The sequence below is a fragment of the Typopeltis vanoorti genome, chromosome 8 (genome assembly GCF_054136105.1).
Source record: "Typopeltis vanoorti isolate ZY-2024b chromosome 8, IOZ_Tvanoo_1.0, whole genome shotgun sequence".
Lineage (NCBI taxonomy): Eukaryota > Metazoa > Arthropoda > Arachnida > Uropygi > Thelyphonidae > Typopeltis > Typopeltis vanoorti.
This window is the reverse complement of record NC_143556.1, coordinates 34,028,324-34,050,722: the sequence shown is the minus strand read 5'-3', so window position 1 is coordinate 34,050,722 and position 22,399 is coordinate 34,028,324. Positions and strand designations below refer to the sequence as shown.

General features: G+C 34.9%; 1 protein-coding gene across 2 annotated transcripts in view; it reads right to left on the bottom strand.

Annotated features, from left to right (window-relative positions):
* Window positions 1-21,257, bottom strand: part of LOC150103916 (LIM homeobox transcription factor 1-beta-like) — a 155,028-nt gene extending 133,771 nt beyond the window's left edge. For both annotated transcript variants that reach the window (XM_090396596.1, XM_090396597.1), the window contains exon 1: window positions 21,133-21,257. The gene's annotated coding sequence lies outside the window, so the exon portion shown is untranslated. The remainder of the gene's footprint in view (window positions 1-21,132) is intronic.
* Between the last annotated feature and the right edge of the window lie 1,142 nt (window positions 21,258-22,399).

Here is a 22,399-nt window from a genome sequence, read left to right as displayed (position 1 = left end):
AGAAGTTGATAGCCTATAACGCATTACTATAATACTGTGGATAGGCTAAGGATTGGATAATTAAGAAACCCCTTTAGAGAATAAAACATAGGACCTTTTCAAACAACTTCCGGCTGGGTGAAAGTTACACTTAGCACTGACTCTACCAATCACGGAAGGTGACCTAAAGTATTTCTTGATCAACTAAACAACATAACGCCCACGAAATGACCAAGCAAGGTCGCTGACTTCCCAGCGATCGGCGAATGGTGCGTTCCACATGATTCTACAAATGTTCTATGAGATTCAAATCAGGAGAATTAGACTGCCGGAGTAGCACACCGAATGCTTAGATATGGAATCGGATTTGCACAATGTGAGCCTTGTGACACGGGTAATTGTCTTGTTGGAAGAATTTGGATCCATCGAGTGACATTGTTACCATATTGGGCAATGCCTGGTCCGAAACAATTCCCAGATATGAATTAGCAGTCGAGTTATGTCCGGGGAGGGGGGGGGGCAGACAAAAACCTAGCGATGTCCATGGAAACAATTACCATACACCAGCCTTTTTTCCTGCCAACCTTGTAATTTAGTTGACTAGAAACAGGCTGGCGGGCATAATGTTTTGTCGCATGAGTGTGTATAAGAGTCCATAGCTCAGTCGGTTTTGATTGAGCTATTTTGATGGAAATATCTTGTTCAAAGCCCGTCTAACACGCTAATAACCTTTATCAGGGCTTTTCGGCTGAAGATCTCATACGGGGGTGGGGAGAGGATTTCCCCTCTCTCGGTTTTTCATCGCGCAGAACACGCAAACGGAAAGAACACACTAAATTAGCATGATGCACTATACAGATATGATTCATTGCGCTTTCAGAGCATTAATCAGCTTTTAAAGAAGCCAAGTTAATTGGCCGTGATAGGCCATCCAGCCTAATACGCATTGGAAATGAGTGATTTTATTAATAATGATAGTTATCGCATCAAGATTTATGAAACTTAGTGTTAGCTGTTTCGGCAAAAATTATTCAGAAAATTTATGAAGCCAATTGTCTTCATAAATTTTGATTTTTGATTTTTAATTGTGTTTTAGTAGGTATGCAAATATGCCCACTAAGAGTATATCTACTATACCGCTAAAGAGTACGTAAACGGTATACAAAATAAATAGTATCCCCAAAGTTAGAAGAGGATGTTTTTCTGAGAAATTTCATCTGTTTGAATCGATTTTCATTCTTCTTTTTAATATAGTCCATGTTTCCACTTCCATATAATAAATCTGGTTTAGACAGAATGTTATGTAGTTTGATTCTGGTGTGTTTTTGTACCAGGGATGGCTTAGATATATTAATAATCATGCTAACAAATTCGATATTTTAATATCTATATATTTTTTATCTTTATATGATAAGTCACATCCCAGGTATTGAAAGTATTTACTTGTTCTAATCTTTTATTAGAATAACAATAACTACTCTCCATCCGACTGGTAATTATAGGATTTAAGTAGAAATGTGCTACTTAAAACTATGCTAGTAGAGTATACTACATAAAATCTATTGGAGTAGGCGTCATTTTACTATTCATTGAGAGTTTAAATTCGCAACGGATCCCTCCCTCTCAAAGCTTTCCAGATGTAAGTAGAGAAAAGCTGTTCCATCAGGATGCAAGATAGTGATTGGAAAAAAAAAAAAAAAGTTTCGGTACTGACTGCCGGATAGCAATGATGCAGTTAACACAAATCATATGCAGAAACAGGATCTGCTGGATCATTGGCCGTATATTTCAGAGTTGTACTTTGCTTTTTTAGAGAAGTAACACTTCATGAATTAGACTATGCTTTGTATCCTTTGTGATTTTCGCTAATCAAAAAATAGCAGATTAAGGTTTGTTTCAGACTGGGAAAAACTAACAGAAACCTTCGGGATGTTAAAAGAAGCTTCATATTATTAATAACTGGATATCTCCAATTTTGGACTCCATATCCAATTGGATATGGAGTCCAAGACGCATCGTGAGCCCCCCCCCCCCCACTAACCATTATTCCCAATATGCCTATCATACCTCACATATCGCCCGTATTGCGTTAGAAGACTCACTGCGAGAGTTGAAACAACGAATTTTAAATAAATCCAAAATAAATTTAATAAAATCCAAATTTTATTAATTTTCATCCAGCTAGGGCGAAATTATTGCAACATATAATTTCGATTTTTTTCCCTTCAAATTATTCGATAGAAACAAAAATTAAAATGTCTCAATATATTTTGTAAGGATTCGGAATATTTCAATAAAATCTGTCCAAAGTCCCAAATTAATTTTCATATGAACGGAGGTACAAAACGAATCTAATACGTACTTACTGATACAAGGTGAAAATTGAGTAAAATATTTTTAAAGAAAAATTATGCTTGTAAACGTTCCTTTCCGCCTGTTAGATCCAATGGTCTGTCGCTGTAGAGTAACTTGGTTCATAGAAAACTAATTAAAGCTTTGACAAGGCAATTAACTCTATCTACCTCATCTGCCATGTCTATCAATGCGTGTATTTCTCAGAACGGCTTGTCTGTTATTTGCCTGTTATTAAAAATAAAATATATTATTTTTTTTTGTAGATTCTGAAGCGATAAAATTTCAGAGATCATGTTCTTACTTAGCAATGGAAAAGATTCGAATTTTTTTATCTAGTTTTATTTGTTATTGATTTTTTATATGATTAGGGGAAAAATTATCCAGAGGTCGCAAAGTCAACTATTGAACAATATTAAGAATAACCGTTAAATGATTCACCAACCCTTTTATTCATGCTGCTTATATGTGTAAACGGATATCCCCCGGTCCTTATCGTTGATGTTCAGCAATGGGTGCATTTGTTCATTGGAAAAGTGATGCAAAAAAAAAACAAATATAGACATCGAAGTATATAAATCACAATGGCCATAATCTATGACTGTTAACTGCTTTGATGATAGCTGAGAACAACGCTAAAGCAATACATTTCGATGGATTTTCTCTTACACAGATGTTAGAAAGCCTTAGGTTTATATCAAAAATACAAGAGAAATATTCTAGCGATGTATTGATCATCGACAAGGGATGGTGATGCAATTCATTGATAACGGCGAAACAAAGCTAAAAAGAATTAAACAAAAAAAAACTGTGTTTCTTTTTGTTTCTACAAAAAGAAACAAAGTACAGGAAATTGCCCAAATGACGTCTTATCGAACATGAACTCCGTATGTACTATCATAAGATGTCTTTTTTACCATCATACATTCAAATATTAACACAGGATGTTATTTGGTTATTTTTCATTCTGATATTCAAATGCCAATATAAAAAAGAATAGCATAAATATAAATAGCTATATTTGATAATGAATTAGGGTTTTTTAAATAAAAAAATTGTTAGTTTCAAAAAATTTCAGATCTACTAAGCCTAATCATAAGAGCCTCTCAGCTCAGTCGGTTTCGAAAATGCCTTTCGTTTGAAAAGACCTTGGTTCGAATTCGGTCTAGAACGAAGAACGTTTATAAGGGCTTCTCAACTGAAGGTGAGTTGGTCAGTTTGGTAAGGAAATGGCAGCGTTTTCCTTTCAGATAATCACGTTTTTCATCCCTCAAACCAGCCACACACGCACAGTATATATTTTAGGCATAAGACTGGCAATCACCTTGTCCGATAATTATGGTTACAAAAGCTAGTCTGGGCAGGTGGTGGGCCTTAAGGGTCTGTAAGTACCCCTGATTATTATTAAGCCTAATTATCTCTGTCATTTCTAGAACGCACATTACAGTTTAATAACCAGTACTGTAGATTTTCCACTGTAGGTTGATATAATTTATAATTTTCTGAGCACAGTCTTCAGTACAAATACAGTTATTTATTTAGAAACAAATTTTATAAACTTATTTTTAAATAAGATGCAGAATTAGATAACTAAGATTTCATGATTTTACTGCAGTAGTTATCGCGCAATTTTGTATATTTAAATATGGGGGAGGGGAGGTCATGAACTCCGATACTGATGCTTTGAGACAGTGGCGCACTCAGGATTTAATCTTGGGGGGGGGGAAGAGTTGAGGAGACGATTTGAGAATACACACTACGCATTGCATACGATCTATAACAGCATCTGCACTGATCGCCAATACATGATACCCGTGATCTCCTCTGGCTCGGCTCGGGCAAACGAAGTAGCGCTCGGTCCGCCCGAGCACTACTTCGTTCACCTTGAGTTCACAGCGGCCGTGATTCCCGAGAGCTATAGGGTATTCCCACATTACGTGACCGCTAATTCATAAGTAGTATAGAAATAAAAGACAAAATTTTGGAAAATTTTGTAGTGTTTTTTTCCTTTTTCTTTTTTTTTTTGAGGGGGGGGGGGCTTGGTCCTCCCCTCCTGGGTGCGCCACTGCTTTGGAATATCACAAAATTACCGAATTTGTGATATTGCTTACTACTGCATACTTGTAGGTAAAGAGAGAATATATCTTAATATACTTTAGCAATCAGTGGGGTTTCTGTATTAGCTAGGGCAAATAAAATAAAATAAATAAAGGATAAGTAATGTATATTTTATCTGCATGCTGTTTTAAGGTCAAAATACGCTACACATTTAAGGTTGAAAATTACTTGAGTAATACAAATAGGGTGGAAGGAGTATAGCTGTTGGATTTCATTATCTGTAGGAATTAATTTTGGAAACACATATAAGGAAACGTTGTTCCTCATATGTTTCAACTCGTCATTCAACTTCATTCTCTTCATTCAGCTTCTCCCAAAGGTGGGAGAAGTTGAATGAAGAGAAATGAGGTTCGCTGGTTTGGAAGTTGAACAGTGCATAAACAGGTGTTGTTGCTTTTCCTGGTATTTCAGGTTTTGGTGAGAGTGGAGGAATTAGAGATTTAAATTATAACGAATACTGATGAATGGTAATACCGATAGTGGGAAGGGGGAAAAAAAAACGGAAATGGAACTGAATGCATTTGTGTAATAAGAAGTGGAGTAAATTAGTGCGAAGTGAAAAGTAGGGAAAATATATTCATAAGTGCTTTCATACAAAAGAACAGAAAGAGAGGGGGGGGGGGTTTAAAATTGGAGAAATGCAACGAACGTTTAAGAACTAATAACATTTCTAAAAAGCGTACAGGAGTTCAGAACAAAAGTATTTTATCACAGTAAACATCGTTGATAATTATAATTTGGAATTAATCACTGTATGAGTTAGATAAAAGCATGGGAATAAAGTACAACAACTTATATGTCGTCAAAAAACTTGCAATATCTCCTTTTAGGGAGCGATTTTCTCCGGTTTATATGTCTTATATTTCGGATTAGTTTAAGGACACCTGAATTTTGAATATGATTAACATTTACATACAATATCGAATTGTTCGTTGTGTAGTTGGTATTTTATTACCGCTTCTAAGAGTCTCTTTATCGACATTGTACAGCGCGTGGCATATTTTTTGCACTCCACAATCCCGAACTTCAGATATGCCCAGTCCGAATAAGTGAGGCGCATATTCAGATTCAAACTTTCCTGATTGAGGGGGGAATGCTGAAGCACTCATCTGCAATTCAAAACTAACTTAAGAACCAAACTGAACTCATAAAATACCAATATTTCGAAAAAAAATTAATCGAATATCCCTCCCTACAAAAAGGTTGAATTCGCTAGTGCTACTTCTATTTATTTTACAGTTAGCAACTTTAAAACTATGAAATGCATAACGCAATGCATGCCTTCACTGCAATGAGGTTTATATAAATTAAACATCTCACAGATTACCGACGAAAATCTTAAGATTCTACCTATTTAAACTATCTGTATCACGAGGACGTTGATTTTTATTTTATTTTAGTTTAGTTTTATGGAAACCTGTAGTACATTAATGCTATGTTTTGCCAAAGCATCAGATGATCCCGAAATCCCACTCTGCGGTACAGAACATTGGGAGGGAAGGGTCTGACACCGACTAATGATTCTCACAAGCATTTATTACAGATTCAAACGGAGCGCATGCAACAAAGTGGTTACGATATTCCTTCCGCCATCCTTGCATACAAAGTTTCAATTCATGTATTAGTTTTAATACATCTAAAAGATTTTATCATCAGCTGAAGTTATCTGCTAGTTAGTTACCCATGCAGAAATGAAGACATTTCTCCTTGCTTCATGATGGGGCAACAAAGACCAGCTTACACTCCAAATCGAAGTATTTACTGCTCGCTATTATTATGATTTAACTCACCGTTGTGTCTCTTATAGCAAGAATATAAAGTTTAAAATTTTAAGAAGCTAGAAACCTGTGAGAGCCCATAAGAAGCGCTGAGTATTTCAAAAAATCTATAGAGTATTGAATGATTCACACGTGAGTTTTGGTAACACTGAAAAACATCAAGAACTTCTATATTCACTGAACATGTATTCAAGAAAAGGTAAAACTTATTTTGTGGGTTCAAATTAATGATTTTGTGGAGTCCAATTAGTGATTTTATATATCCACATTAATCGACAACTCTTCAATGAAGAATGAGTTCGATAATAAGGTCAACAGAGATGCACTAAGTGATAACATCACAAAAGAATGCTGCACGTGATTTGGCGGAAATTAGATAACAGATTTGCATGTGTCTGGTTTTCAGAACGAAATCATTCACACACACATGTGAAATTAATAGGATATATTCGTTTCCTGAAATGTTTGAATGGAAGCATTCGCATAATGCGTTGAAAAAAACTCAATATTTGTTCTGGTATAGCTTGGCTGATTCACATAAGTTTCAAACAGTAGAAAGTTATCTTCTTACAGTTGAATTTGCGGAGAATTAAATTATAAAATTATAGATTACAATTTTATAGTTTGTTTACCCGATTAATGAACTTTCAAATATAACAAACAGTAAATATATATATATATATATATATATATATATATATATATATTCAGCTCCTAGCTTGTACTTAGTTCACCTCTTATGTGAATGGAGTATTTGCAGGACGATATACAAATCGCACACAATAACCCATGCGTTAAATTCTAGCTTTGTGAATTTAACACGTTTTTAAGGAGGAAAAAATCTTGCCGCATTTCTAAATTACGACAATCTAGACACTTAGACATCTCTTTGTAGTTTCACGAAGATGCGTCTAGTAGTAATAAGCTCAGCCTTCTGAGCTTGCAAAGTTATTTTATAATCATTTTGTGTATCTGCATAATGTGTGGACATTGCCAGATTGAACCAATGGCATGACCGAAAGAACCGTTGCTTACTCGTTGAGAATTAGATTCGCTGATTTACTGAAGAGAAGATTCATCATCATCAGTGGCTTTAACAGGTACTTAAGCGTCAATGGCTTTCCAAGTATCCTTGAATTTCCTAACCGTAATAGAAGGATCAGGCGGTTAACCCTATGCCTCTAAGTATTCTTGTCTGTAAATTGCATGTGGTCTACTGGCCGGCTTGTCTGTTTTGAGGAACGAAAAAACCCGAGTTTCCGGGTGAAAAAACCCTCTACCGGTTAACTCACCTTTAGTCGAAACCAAATAAAGGTTCCTCACGTCATGGACGAGAATCGAACCCAGGTCTTTCCGACCAAAGGACTTCGTCTATACCGACTATAGACGAAGTCCTTTGGTCGAAATATTGAAAAGAAGATTAGAGTATTTAATTTTTCTTTTTTTTAAACATTCTATTCCATAAAGACAGTTTATGAAATATGATAGTATTTAAGCTTTTAGAAGACTTGAAAACATGATAATATAAACAGGATAATAGAATAGCTGTAACTTTCATCAATTATCTTGAACGCGCAAGTTTCCAAAATCAGCATCTTTTTAAAGCACTCATATCATAAAATCAGTTCAGAAAAACTGTATCATTATTCGATACACAAAGTTTATCTCTCATAAATTAAAGACTTAATTCGGTGTGTTAGTCAAATAAATAATTGTTTAATATCCAACAAGTAATCACTGTGCGTGATACAATGATATAATACGCGTGTCGTAAGTACAACGTTTTATTTGTTGAGATATTTATTGTAATTTTCAAGAAAGTTCATTTCTTTTTGGTTAAATGATCTGATTGGAGTTTTCCATATATCTGGTAGGATTAGGCCTTGATTCTTATTTAAGTTACCTGTTGAACGGGTGACTGTAGCAGCTTCTTTGAATGTTCTGGGATGGTAGTGCTCTTCTATGTAGGGCATATGACTCATATCTCATTCAATATTATGGTTGGTAGAGGCGAAGTGGGAAGAAAGGCCTGATATATCTTGTCTGTTATTCCTTACATAGCCTATATATATCTCTCATAGTTAAAGCTGCAATTATAGTGCAAAGGCCTATTTAAATTTAAGCAGGCCCTGTGCACTTTTCATATTAATGAAAGGAAAAAAAGGAATTAATATTCAGTTTAAAAGTGAATATTGTTGCTTTGGGATAAAAACTGTCATATGGGAGCAACACTAATTGTTAATCCTACTTCATACTGCGGAATACGCAAGTTCGAATCACGTTTAGAACGCGAAGAACCTTTTATCGGGGCTTTTCAACTGAAGGTGAGTTAGTCGATGTCGTACGCTGGTGGAAGGGTTTTTATTTCCGGAAACTCGGGTTTTTCATCCCACAAAGTAGCAAACCGGTCATTAACACATACGTCATTAAGAGACATAAATGCACGGGCCTCACAGCCAATTTTTTGCTATGAGGCCTGTGTATATTTTTTATAACGAAAGGTATCAATAATTATACACAATTCAGTAGAGTGCAATGTCTGTGTAGAATTCTACAGGCAGCGAGGAAAGTTCAGTGAGGCTGCGTTAATTAACACGAGTCTCACGAAACGTGGTATGATTTTTCTCTGAAAAAAAAAAAAGAAAAAGCGCCTGTTTTTTTTTTTCGTATGTCATATAAAGTACGAGTATGAAATACACAGACGTCTGATGTGGTCCAAATAAATGTTCACTTAATAAAAAACAACAAAAGCATTAATTTTAATTATTACAATACGTTTTGTTACAATCTCTAAAACTGTGTGAATGCAGGAGAGTGACTTTTTGCAATTTAAAAATGACCTCGAAAGTTTAGATTATTATTATATATTAATATGCTATTAACAGCGATTCACTACAACGAAAAAATTAATCATGCTTTGTATATTATTTTGTCCTACTCATCTTTCAATAGAGAGAGAGAGAGAGAGAGAGAGAGAGAGAGAGAGAGAGAGAGAGACACACACAGAAATGGGGGAGAGATTCATATTCACAGCTGCATACGAAATTGAAGAAGCCATTTTTATCCGATCACTGTGTTTCTTTTTTTCGAGATTTACAAGGTCACATTTCTACCTCCCACCTGTTTTCCTACAGCTCGAATCGGCTTACTCTATTTGCATGGCAAAGCTGGCTTAGGCAAGCAGGTGCAACTAGATTTATTTCCAACACTTCCCCATCTCCCATTGGTCAGAAGGAGCTACCATATGGAGGGCGTATTTTAAAGTTCAATGATCTAGCTCACATCTTTCACTGATACCAATCATTGTTAAGAAATATTTTATTTTCACACTACTCTTTGAGTGAAAAATAAGCAAAGAGTGTCAAGGTTTTATTTTCTTTGTACAATAATAGTAAGATAGATTTATTAAAGTTCGCGGTGGTTCCTGTAATCATTAGTTTATATGTAATGCAACTGAGGTCTCTATTGCTTCGTCTTGGCCGGGGAGGACTCCATATCTTAGTCAGAATTGACGATTCCCTTTGGTTAGAAAAATTGAGTTTGAATCCTTCTATGTCATAGATGTTTGTGAATGTTTTTTGATGGGAGATGAATTTCATTGCCCAATGTGAGACAACCATCCCCTTATTGGAGGCTTGAAATGATTTGAAAACGTTCCGTGTCTCTAGGGTAGAGTTTAAGGATTATTTAAAAATACAATAATAATAATAATAATCAATAAAATTTTAATAATTTCTTAGTCTGCTCACCGTAGTGATTTACTATAGGTTTACAGACGTTCGTGGATGAGAGTAACATTAAAAAAAAAATAATAATAAATAAAATGTATGGCAGCACAAGTTCCAGTGCTGGGATGAATCACAAAATTACTTAACTGCTGAGACATACCGCATCAGACTCTGTTTCACTGTTGTAAACTTAAATCTAATTTCATTTTAAATATTCTTGAATAAAAACAACAGATAACAACTTTTATATTTTTGAAAGAGTTTACGTAAGAGGAAATAACCATCCCAGTTTTCATATTAATGTATTAAATATTCCACAGATAAATTACGAAACAGTGCATATATTCATTTCATTGAATTTAAATTTAAAATTAGCAGTGTATAACCATCAAGAATATACTCGATCAATAAAAACCACTTGATCAATATACCTCAGTAATCTTTTTAACCCACTTATATTAAACTATCGATGTATATACACCGTACATACTTTCCATTGTAATATGATGATCAGAAATACAAATTACAAAATATTCATTTTAGTTCATGTCATAAACCTATTTCTGAAGTGCTAATTTTGTTTCTCTTTTCGGAAAAAACTACTTTGTAATGGTAAAATGTTTCTTCTGTCACTATAAGATCACCAGCGGTCTCCCTAATTGCTAAGCAGCAGTTCGTTGCCTGTCCACATCCTCTGATATAGCAGGAAGCACTGGCACTTGACATCAGCTTTCAGGTTAATTCCTAACATGGTATCCAAGGATACATCTAGTCATAGCGATTAACTGGTGAATGTGGTCTCTTGGACTATCGAACGTTGCTAACAGTCTAGGAGGGTATACCACTTATGTGTAGTCATCCATATACAACCTTTACCTTGGTAAATCGAATTATTAACGTAGATTGATTATCGCTGAGATAAAATATCTACATTATTCTACAGTATTCAGCTTTCGATATTCTTGTTTTTGTTTTGATGATATCCACAGATGACTTATATGATTTGAAGAAATATATATCAGTACGTACATACACAAGATAAATATTTTTATGATACATCCCTTGAGAAATCTGTAGATTGCCTGCATTATTATTTCTGATGGGATGTATAATTCGTTTCTTTGCTTTTTATTCAAAGTTTCATGTGCGCAAATAAATTCATATGTTGTGAGTTAACTTCCGTAATTCTAAGCAGAAGACGTTTATAGGTTCGATTCTGGTCACGGGATAGAACTTTTACCACAGCTGTTTCCAGAGTTAGTCGATCTTTAGGGAGATATTTATTGTTGTTATTATTAACACCTAGAAACTATGTTTTGTATTCGGGAAATTCAGAAAATTCTACCGAGAATCCATGCTGTTTCATGCAAAAATACCATTTAGGATTTAGAATGATACTATAGCAATTGTACAGGACATTGGATGCCAAATTCCCAAACCGTTAGGACTAAAAAGTTCTTCTTACTCCCTTATTCTGAGGGAATGTCAGTAGTTCAGGCGGTATTGACGATGCCTCTTGATTGGAAAGCCCTTTCGAATCTCATCTAGGAAAGAATCTCTATAAGAATTTTTAAAACGAAAATATCAAATCTCATACAGCAGTGGAGGGTTTTCAATCCCGAAAACTCCTGTTCTTTTTTTTTTTTTAATTATTATTTTATCCCGCACAACATGCAAATCTGCCATAAGAACATGCATTTCACAGACACAATACACTGGCCTCATAGCCTTGGGATAGACGATTAATATAAACAAAAAGGCATAACGATTAATTATTAATTTTATGATAAATATGCGAAATCCTGCACGGTTTTTCTGGGTTCCTGTTTTATTCTGTAAAATTTAATGATTTTAAGCGCAGAATAAGTTTTGTAACGAAGTTGGCTGACAACCTTTAATTCTAATGCAGTAAAGCATATTAACGATAGTTCATAGATAGTTCAAAAGGGTAAAGATCGACGAACTCGTGTTATACCTAAAGAGTAACAGATTCTAAACTAACCGTATTATTAAGCATATTTAAATCTACCGTTTCCGTTGTTATTGCTAAAAGCATTAACAATATAGCCGATATTTCTTAAAACAATGATTCGAAATTGAATCGTTGATTACAGAATTAAAAAAAAAAAAAACTTTTTACTATATACGGAAGGGTAAAAGAAATATTTTGTAGAACTTTTCAACAGAAGCTGATTTAGAAAGACTTTGGCAATGTCTTTATTTTATGGTTTATCTTAAACAAAACAGCCAATTAACTTACACTTTTGGCCGAAATAAAGGCCGGCCTGGTTGGACGAGTGGTTAGCGTATCCGCTGCGTATCGGCTGCGCGTTCGAATCCCGCCGTGGGCATGGATGTTTGTGATTGTCTGTGAAAATACTAGTGGTGGGTGGTAGATGGCGTTGCTGTACATAATGATTGTTGGTGATGCTTGTAGTTAGAGAATTGGGTGGAGACAAAGTTGTAGAGTAGGTGCCATCCCTCGATGAGTCTTTAGACTCCCTGAAGGAGTCAGGTAATAATAATTAATTAGCCTCATGATATTAATTGTTTTTAAATTACTATAACTCTAATTTCGATAGTATAGTATCATGCAAGATGCGTTAATTAGAGCTGACAGAAAACGGCTCCATGACTGCATTAGTATTCGGAAGATATTGTACCATTCCCTAAGGAATAAGCGAAAAAAGCATTATTTAAAAAAAAAATAGTAGATGAAGAAGAAAAACGATAGTTACAGAAGTATTAAAACAAAGTACTTCTCCAAAACATCCAGAATACACATACATGATATTGAATTTACTGTCCTAGTAGTTTTGGTCGTTGTCTAGCATTAACTTAAAATTTCCTGAACTACAATAGTAATAATATAAATTGAGTTGAGGTCGCTTTTTTTTTTTTTTTTTTTTTTGCTTTTTTATTCGCAGTTATTGTATTGACAATTACAATAGAATTTCCCGGCCCGTGAACATACGCATCTACAGACATAGGACACACCGGGAGGCATAGAGCTAACCACCTTATCCTCGATACGGTAGCGGTTAAATGGAGAAAAATCCTCGATACCGCAAGATAAAAGAGAAGGGAAGGAATGAGAAGAAGATTCCTATCCTATTTCCTCAGCCATACGGATGGTGGGGATAGCTATATGCTACCATACTAGGGAGATGATTATGAAACAAGGTGGTTTCCCGTTGCCTTTCTCTATTCTAAGACTGTATCCTGTGTGTTCACGGGACCAACTTACCTATTTCGAGGGATGAAAAACCCGAGTTACCAGGGATCCTCCATCTCCGTATGAGACCGGTTAACTCACCTTTAGTCGAAAGAGACCAAATATATATATATATATATATATATATTTTTTTTTTTTTTTTTTTTTTTCTAATCAACTATTTTTCAAAAAAAATATTTCGTATTTTTATTTAGACGCAGTAAGGCATTTAATGAGTTAATGAATATAGTTAGGTACAAGTGAGTATATACATGACATAAAATATAAAATATTATTTATATCAATTTCGCAAGGATGCGTATTTGGCTTGCACTTGCACTTTTTTTTTTTTGCTGCTATCCTTGCTTAATATTCGAAATGCTTTTCAAGCTTATTTTTATGCAAATTATTATTATGTCGCATCTCTGGGATAATCCCAGATCTATTCACTGGAGACTATTCACACTACAATTAACATATATAATTAACATAATATATAATTCACAGAGCAATTAACAGACAATAATAGCTCTTCCTCAACCATGTGTAATCATAAGCCTACTTTACGAAGAGTAAATTTTCCCATAAGGCAAAGTAGGCAACGGTTTTCGACTTATGGGCTAAGAGTTAAAGTTACATTTTTTTAATAAAGTACGATTAAATATCACAGAGTGATGTTCAATTTATTAAGCTGTACGATCGACTTATTTTCTTTCTTTCTTTTTTTTTTTTTAAATACAATGCCCCTTTGTTGAAAGACAGTGAAGATTAAGGACAGAAGTAAAATATAAAACAATATAAGCAGATAAAGATTAAATTACATTAATATGACAAAATAAATAAAAAATATTCAAAGGATTTTTTGCTATTTAAATGAAAATTCGCAATATTATTTTACTTTGATGTTTTAAAGATGTTTTTAAGATTGTCTCAGACAATTTCCGTCAGCATATTCGTGCTATGAATTGGTTGTATTATGCTTGTATTGCAACAAACATCAGTATGGCTGATGTTTGTAGTTGTAGCAAAAGAGGGGAAAAGATTCTTTTTTTTTTGTTACTTTTCTTTTCCTATCTATAATCTGAGCCTCCGTAACTCTGTGAAAATGATGTCATTTGATTGAAAAGATCTGGTTTTGAATCCTGCTTAAAAACCGAAAAACAATTATAGAAGCTATTCAGATGATGGTGAGGTACATGGTCTCATACGATGGCTAAAGAGTTTTCCCTCCTTCCAAAAACACTGGTTTTACTTAGAGAGTAGACGCAGTTAACAAATATAGCAGATTATGACAACGGAGCTAACCATTTTATTCTGACGGATTAGGTTTCGAAAGCTCACGCGATACGGTATCGGTTTACGTGAAAACATAAACGGATGATGACATTGAATCTATGTTTTTAGAGAATCATGATAACCAACCATAGGCAATGCTAGTTAGAAGCGACTGGAAATGCGTAATTCAACCCTCAGATATGGAAATGCTGTTTAAATAGTACAATTTTTAAAACAGTATGATCTTAGTACTTTATTAGTAATTAGCCTGATTTTGCATATCAATTTATAATATATTTATTTTTTTACTAAATAAGACCAACAGTTTGACATATCTGAATTTTCATTTTGATGCTCATATCCACGAAAGATCAAATTTATAATACATTAGCACTGTGGACGGCTAACTGTTAACCCAGAATCATCCTACTCTAAAGATTGCACATGGATCTTTTTCAAGCCACTTCAGTTCTTCAATAAGTAGGCGGTGGTCTGATATATATAGCAACGAAATTCATCTCTCGCCTAAAGACATTTACAAACATCCATGCCAAGGTGGAATCGGAACCTACAGTCAATTGGATGGAGAGCGAATATGCTCTTCCAACCAGGCCAACAGTTACTAAAATGCTTATTAGCTGGTTCCAAGAAATTCACACAAAACCTTTCCGGATAGTTTTGTTTTTATTATTGTTTAAGAATAACTCCTTGCAGATTCGTGCTTGTGATTTACATAAGCCTCCTCGTTTCCACGAATTTATTTATTTTTTCTTTTCTTAATAATGCATTGCCATATAGGAACAATTGTTCGAAGAGTCTCCTCATAATGACTTCAACTATTTCTTAGAATATCGTGATTAGAAAGGAAGACATGGTGCTGAAAGGACTCACTTTCTGTAGTTGTGATGGGTTTTACCGCAAAGCATGACTTGCAGTTAAAATTACCAATTCATTTAATACTGTGAGCTGGAGATCGCTCGATTAACAACATATTTATTTTGTCTTTGAAGGAAAATCCTCACGTCGAAGTTGTGATAAGACTCCGTTTAGCAACCAGCAGGCGGTACGTTCGAATCCTACTGTAACTTGGATGCCTTTAAATAGTAGACATTTGAGACCAGACCACTGCTATGTTTTTGGAGGTCTGAAGAGGATGAAAGACCATTTTGTCTATAGAGCAGGGTTTCCGAATTAGCTCACTTGCAGTATTAATGTGCCGTAAGTTTACAACCATTCGTGGGTGAGGTTACCATAGAAATATAGCGGATAGCACCTTTATGAAAGTGTAGGAAAAAAAAAAGTTCATAATTTTTTTTTTTTGTATAAAATACTAATTAATTCTCAGCCACAGCGACATGATAATCAACAAAACACTTCTCAATGTTTCGCACGCATCTTTTCCGAAGCGCATAAAAGGATCTCAAAACCAATCTAGAGACCACTTTTGCAACTTTTCAAATGGCCACAACCGCCTCGATCTTTTCTATTAATGAAAATCGCCGACCCTTCAAGTGGCAATTCCTTTTTACCAAAAAGCGGAAGTAGCAGGGTGGAGGGACATTATGCTTGCGTCTTTCCTCCGTCCGATACGGAGGATGTTACAAGCGTGTAATACTGTGTTTTCGCCAGGTGCAACGCCGCGACGTTTTCGGTACAACCGTGCACATAGACGCGAAGCATTCTTATATCACCGATGATCGGGATAGCACCTTTCACATAAAATCATCAACAATATGATAGTGCTTCCCGATGTCTTCAAGATTTTCTCGAGACTTGAAAATTATCGCGTGGTTTGAAAATAGTTATTGGACCGACATCTTTTGTGCCTTTTTTTTTTTTATCATTTCGTAACACTCCTGTTTTCCGAAGTGTAACACAAAAGTTTACAACATACCATTTAATATCATTAAATATTAAATATACCATTATTTGATATCATTAAATATACCATTATATATAGCATTTAATATCTTGGTAGACCTTACTAGATAACGCACTGTGAGCTGAATACTGTTCAAGGAACATCGAACAAGGTAGACTAGTATGGATGTAGAGGAGAAAAAGAAAAAATTCTCTTGGCTCACAGTAACAAGTATAATTATTCCCCATCTATCGGAACCCTAGTTGACATGTTTGGAATGTCAGTCCCACAAAATAGACAAATCAGTAAGCGTATACACGCCGTTAACAAATATACTTATAGCAAAGGCTTAGTTGCTATGGCGTAATACTAATCTGAAAGCCGCATTAATATTTCAGAAAATAATACGCTAATCTCGATTTAAGATTTATTTTAGGAACTTTGTAGTCGTATTTGGGAATACCTCAATAAGAAGTGCAGCATAGCATATAGCTTGCGCGCACGCACACACACACACATCCTGTCTTAATAGTTGAACGGGAAAGAGACAACTGAAACCTATCAGGTAGAGTCCTCATTATTAATTTAATTCAGCAAAACCGGAACTATTTTTAATCCGTTACGATCTTTACCAAATAATATTGCATCGCTTTTCATTTTTAATGGACAATAACTTAGTAACATCGCTGTATGCCATTCGTCACAAACTAACCCTTTCCGTTCCATGTTGAATGTGCTAGCGTGCAAAATTAATCAGTTTATATATTGTCTTTGACACAAATTTTGATATTTTTTAAACCTTTATTTTGTATCTGAAAGCTGTTTTTGCAGCAGTCAATTTCGAATTTTAGTTGTCGTTGTTTTTTAATATTAAAAAACAACGTTGAAAAAGGTCAGCCTACACTTAATAAAAACCACAATCTCCCGGAAAAAAATCCTGCAGTTGTGGTTTGCATTACTTATGCTCGTCGTAGTTTGGTTTCAAATCAGACATCTGGAATCCAGGAAATTGGAACTGAAAGCAATGTTTTGTCTCCGCATTTTTAGATGAATCCCGAGTAGAAAGGATAATTATGATTAACGATATAAATTTGAATAGATTTTTTTTTTCTTTTTTCAAGGACTGGTACCAGACAGACCCCCACTTGGAGAAACGTTAGCTAGCCTACAACAAGAACCCATTTGTTAGAATACGGACATTCACATTACGCAGTTAATATACTAATAGGATTACAGTGACGTATGTTTAACTATCCCTTAAAAATTAATAGACAAATGAAATCCATTAATTCTTAAGCTGCCTATTATTTCAGAAATTAAATGTTAAATGCAGAGATCAACTCAATAAGGCTTATCAACTGTACTCGAAATTTCAAAAACGCGTGGCTTAAAATGTTCCATTATTCGTTTTTTTCGTTCTGAATGTCATCAAGAGATGCTTACAAAGTCTTTCTCTGTTATCTATAGAGTCTTGCTTCATTAATATAACTCGATGATATAATCATACTTAACCATATAACGCTGTTAATGGCTTTTTTTATTATTAACTAAGAGATCAATGAGATTTTCTAAGTCAGTCTTGAATATCATAGTTAAGCCAACAATCTAGTAATGGAGATTACGGGTATAGACAATCTTAATCTCGTATAAGAAATTCGGTCTCTTATCAAGACTAAAAGTATTAAACAAAGGAAAATATCCATACACAGCTTAATTATAAATAGCCGCGGGATGGTCAAAACTAATTCGGATTAGATTGACTTGACAAGTCTCTTAAATTGGGATTACTCGGATGGCTGATTTTCAATTAACCGGTGGAGCATACACCGGTTAATTGAAACAAATACTTTTAAGGATAAAACACTTCTATAGAATGTAATCCTTCATTCAGCAACAGAAGATCTTTCCTCAAGTGTTTTTTCTCAACTAAGTGATTTTTTAAATATTTTTAGGTGTTTTTAACGCGTTTGCCTCGCGAACCAAAAACCCTAGTTGAATCAAGGTTTTAACATTGACTTTCAGAGAATCAAAGCTTAGAGCTAGTTAATAGCAAACTGTTAAAAACATAATGATAGCGAAGCAGGCTCCTAACTAGCGTGGATTCCCAAGGGGGCCATTTGGATTCGTTTCTCAAGTATTCTTCCCATTTCTTCAGTTCCATTTCTTGACTTTTTGAAATTTTCCCAAGGATGAAGACTTTAATAGATATAACGAAAGGGTTGTTTTTAATTTCTTTGTCACAATGTTATTTATTTTTTTTTTTTTTAATATTTACGGTGTACTTTGCAAGCGACTGACTAGTTTTCATCTTCTTAAACTCTACCGTTGATTACAAGCGAAAATGTTTGGAGTTAGTTTGTCTCTGATGTTTCAATTTCCTGTTTCACATACGTTGGAGACAAATGAAAAATGTGTACTACTAATGATCTTAGCGAAAACTATCTCACAGAATTAGAGAAAAAGAAAGACGAAATGGGCCTTAAAGTTGAGCGTTTTTAAACGAAAAATGTTATCATAGTAAATGCCACCATGATACGATATCATCGAGAGCCGTTCTTTCAGACTGTGCCACGCCTTATACGGTTTCCGCAACGAATAACCCAAGACACCGGCATTCTGCGATATCTCGCGTCGCTTCTAAATGGCTTTCGGAGAAACTATTTGAAAGAAACATCTAAAGAATTTGGACATTTATCTTAAACCCTATTACACAGTGTTTAAGGTACCCTATTTACGTATTACATAGTTGGTCGAGAACATATAAAATCAGAAAAATGCGAAAAAAACTGTGAAAATCTTCTCTCTCTCTCTCTCTCTCTCTCTCTCTCTCTCTCTCTCTCTCTCTTTGCTATTTAGTATATCAAAAAAATAGAATGAACAAATAATCAAATTAAACTATAAGACAGCTTAACATGCTTGAATTCAAGTATTGTTGGCTTCCTATATCCATTCTCCCCCCCCACACACACACACATTATATATATAAAGTCGATTGGAACAATGATTAAAATTGACTAGTAATACGAATCAAGGGAAAGAGAAAAAAAAAAAAAAAAAAAAAAGAACGGTGTGTGTGTGTGTGAAATGAAGAAAAAAAATTGTTATCAAGTGAGGGATAAAATTGTAAAGGTGAGAAAATATCTCCATGAACGCAATATGAAGCTAAAGACACAAATTTGCCTACTTGCTGAGAGAAATATAAAAGTGACAGAACGTAGTAGAATAACATCGTTTCCTTTACATTCATTATTAACATTCACTGCATATTAAGGGCGCTTTGGAAGAATACGCCGTAAAAACATTCCTTTTATTGACAACATTAAATCGCTTAGCTACATGAAACCCGACAACAAGAACTAACGGGCAGTTTGAGTGGAGGCCAAATCGGGAACTAATACAGGGTCGGACGTTAAGTAGGTTTAGAATACGAAATGGCACAAGTGCCCCGGTACAGTACTTCACTCGAGAGGAACCCGCGCGGAAAAGAGAGGGAAGAATCTCTTCTACTGTAGTACCACTCAGCTCCCTAACCCCCCATCCCCAATATTCTCTCTGTAGCATAGACCGCTACCATATGGTGGGTAAATTTCCTTTCAAATGACCTGATAGACTCGAACTATGGAAAAATATCGACTGTATACCAGAATATAAATCATTACTCAGTACATTACATTATTTGGTTTTTGCATTACAACTGGAGAAACCGGTTCTTCGAGTTCGAATAGGATGGCTTGACCAAGTTTTGTTTGTCTATAAAAGAAGGAATATTTTGTTTGGAAAACCATTACCAGGATCGAATGGGTAAAAGCCAGTTCTTTTATCTTTACCTACGAATTTTGAATATATATTTATTGTGATATTGTCATCGCCATCAGCAAAGAGGAATTAATAACATTATGGAATTATTGCTGTTATGTCTGGAAGTTATTTTATAATTAATCTTTACTATGTTGCCGACTACTTATGTTTTGGTTTCTGCTTTCTTTCTAAGTATTTTGTCATGCTAGTTTCTCAAGATCTTTACTAGAACAGAGCATTTTGTAATGTTCAGATCTATTCCTTTTAATTTCTACCAGAAATCAACAGGAGGAATACGATAGAATGCTTTAAAAGAAAACAGGAAGCCAAATATATAAATAACCAAAAAAGAAGTGAAGTTATATCTTCACGTGCTTGCTAATTATTTATATTTTTGGTTTTTGTAAATGGAAATACAAAATTTCACTGAAAATGCGAAAAAAAACTTGACTGCAACGGATAGAATAACTAGAGAAAAGAGGAAAAGCTACACATATGAGAAGAGGAGGAATGAGGAAGTAACACGAGATAATACATCTCAAGATAATATAATGAGGTAATACGCTGGATATGCAAGAACTGGGAAGATGACCCAAGGTGGAAAGGAAAAAGCATGATCGTAGATAGACTTGGAGTCTGGGCTTTAATTGCCATAATGAAGGGCTACGTAGTGATATCGCTCGCTTTGCATTATTTCTAGAACTACAGTTCTAATTATTATGCAGTTAGAATAATTTTGGAATTCTAATTCTAATAATTTCACATAGTGATCAAGCAGGTGGATATTTTGTAAGATTCAACCATTGCTCCCCTCGTATGTTAACCAACTCCATCACATGATTCAGAATATGGAAATGAATATTTAACTATTTATGAATTAGCATTACAGTGAATCATATTCTGAGAAAAGTGTTTCACTGTGCCGAGCTCATTTCTTAAAACTGCATCCAAACCTACCGAAGTTATTTATACAAAAACAAAAAACAAAAAAAAAAACTTAAAATTGTGACACATATCAAAACTCCCTACCTGTATAGTTTCCAAACGGATCGAACCCGGGACAGGTGGCACACAGTACACTAAACCACTGCGCACAACACAACACCACAAGTCGCTATCGCCTTCCGAACTATCTCCTCATCAGAACTGCCTCCACCCTCTGGCTCAGCAGCTGACAGCTTGTTGGAGGTTTGTGTATCGTACATGAACGCGGACCTGACGTGCAACCCAGCGTTTACCCCACTCCTCGGGCCTACAGCCATTTCCCGAACCTCGGAGAGTGGCGGGACAGTGCTTCCGGTAAGAGGGAAGGCGTTATTTAAGATCCAATGACAAGGTGACTGTATCCGCACGTGATGCAATAGGCGGTCCTTCACAGTTCTCGCTTGGCCGAAAGGAGGGTTGAAGTGTCATAGTAATGGGAGAATCGGGCTACGTGGAGGCGGACATTTTTCTAACGATCCTCTGACGTCAACAAAACAAAAACAGGGACTCTCGGAAACCGGCGGAACTTACGGTAAAGAAGCCAAGGATTTTAACCTTGAGATCTATAGTAGTTGGTTAGATTGATGCCAATTAGACATATCGCTAAATCGTAGAAAGATGCCGACCATTTTACCCTACCTTTAGACTAAGAGTTTATATTTTAGAAAGGCGTAAACAAAAGATGACTGCAATACTTTAAATTCTTGTGTGAATCTGCAATTTTGTTGATGGAAACATTTCACCCATTTCGTCCACTAAAATATATCCCCATCTAAGCGGTCTGTTTGAGTTTTCTGTCTTTCTCAATAGCATTATTACACAATCGTTTTAGTTTGACTTTTCAAATGATATATTTTATATTTTTATTTTTTAGCTTTGCGGAATAGTTAACATTTACACAAATGCTGAATTATAAAGATGATTTCACAAATATATATACCCATGCATCCAGATAATAAAACACTTATTGTTCTTATCACTCGTATTATAAAACACTCATCTTCTTAAACATTATCAACCTGATTCTGATGAAAGGCATGGAAGTGATCATTTGTTAAGAATTGTCCTTTTTACCTCTTTCTCTGAATAAGGGAGAAACCTATAAAGAGAAAAAGAGCTGTGTAATAGAGGAGTAAATGGAAAACGGACAAAAGATAAGAACACCGATATATATATATACAGGGGCAGAAAGAGGAGAAAGATCAAATCTTACTTGATGAAAATCGGCTTGATTTATACATCGAGCAAATGATAGGAACTTTACAACATTATTACTATAAGATATTATGTTATATAAAAGAGACCGGAACAA